Genomic DNA, 1,633 nt, shown 5'->3' on the forward strand with positions numbered 1-1,633 from the left:
AAAAAAAAAAAAAAAAAAAAGAATAGCAAAGTTGGTACAGTAACTATCTTCAAAAGCCAGCAGGGTGGATTGGTCCTATGAAGGTAGGGATTGAGAGGATGAGCTGAGCCATTCTGATCTGTTTCTTCTGAGTGGGAAGCCTGGAATTCTGGACCCCATTTTGTGGCCACTGGGCACAGAGTGCTGACCTGGAATAATTATGCTCTGGTGGTTGTCCCCACAAGGGGCTCTGGGCATGCCTCAAGATTGTTGCCCTCAGGCAGAGGCAGGGCATGCATTGAGACTGATCCCAAACACCCCTCCTCCAGGCCCAACTTCTGGATGTAGCAAGTTCTGCAATTAGAGATCCATTATTTGGTCTCTCTTTCCCTCTAAAAAAAAAAATAATAATAAGTCAACACAATGAAGAGGAACATATCAGATTGGTTTATCAGACTTGTTTCAGATGTTATTTTGACGCGATCCAGAAGAAGGAGAATTTGAAGAAAATGGAAAGCTAGGCAGTGGGAATGTTGGCAGCAGGTGAGGGAAAGGTAGACAGCAAAGAGAAACTTCATCTACTTTATAAACTGCTCCTTCCATTCGGCAAATTTAGAGGATAAAAGACTGTTTTGTTCAGATTGGAGATTCAAGGGGGGAATTATTACTTTTAAGATTATTGCAACATAGCTTCGATTGTTTTAGCTGCAATCGTCCTGTTGGGCTTGGACTTCACTGTTGTTGAAGAGAGACTGTGTTTGACTTTCCTTGGATACCATAAAATCACAACAAAATAAATTCTCCTGAATGCTGCCAGGCAACACCAAGATCTCTTACACCACGAGAAGGACTGCTGGCCAAAGATGCAAATGGTTCTGCAATGTACAGGGTGCATACAGTGCATCTGAAGAACCTAAAAGTGTTTTTTAGAATAATCTTAATAAACAGTCAAGAATTAAAGATGTCAAGCGCTTTCTCAAGAAGTTTAAACTTTATAAATGACATTTAAAAAAATCTATAAAGCCTGACCAGTCTTCCTCAAATTAAGTTATTTCCTACTGACTTGGCAGCCAAAACGGTTTAGGATCTTTTGGAAGTTGATGAAAAAGGAGCCGGCGGATTTTGCTCTTTGCTCTGCATCACGCCCTTCCTGGGACCATCAGGGAACCTCCCAGTCTTTCAGGATAGGTTCCGCTCAGAAAGGTCACCCGGGCAATGGAAATCCCGGGCAAAAGTTAGCTGACAGGACAGCGGAGCTCCTCCAGGCAGCGGAGGCAGCGCGTCCCGGCTCTCAGGGACATTTCCTTCCCACCTCTACCCTCGGGAGGTGGTCCCGGTATAAAGGCTCGCTGAGAGGGTGGGTCACAGCACAGCTTTGCAGCTGCGGAGAAACGCCCAAGGCCGTGTATCTCCAGGAGGTAGGGAAGCCTGCGAGCCTCCAGGTCCCCGCCCCCAGCTTTCCAGGCACCGGCGCATCCCGGAGACGGGCGCTGGGCTCGCTGCACTGAGCTGGGGAGGGGGTGTGGCGGGCCAGGGCGGTGCGGGGACCCTGCCCAGAGGCCCAACCGGCCTGGCCGACCTTCCTTCCCGACAGGAGCGGTAGCTGCGAGGTGGGGAAGGCGAGGGGGGAGGCCTCACCCCACAGCGTGCAGCC

This window comes from Colobus angolensis, unplaced genomic scaffold, assembly GCF_000951035.1.
Source record: "Colobus angolensis palliatus isolate OR3802 unplaced genomic scaffold, Cang.pa_1.0 Scaffold221, whole genome shotgun sequence".
In the NCBI taxonomy this organism is placed as follows: domain Eukaryota; kingdom Metazoa; phylum Chordata; class Mammalia; order Primates; family Cercopithecidae; genus Colobus; species Colobus angolensis.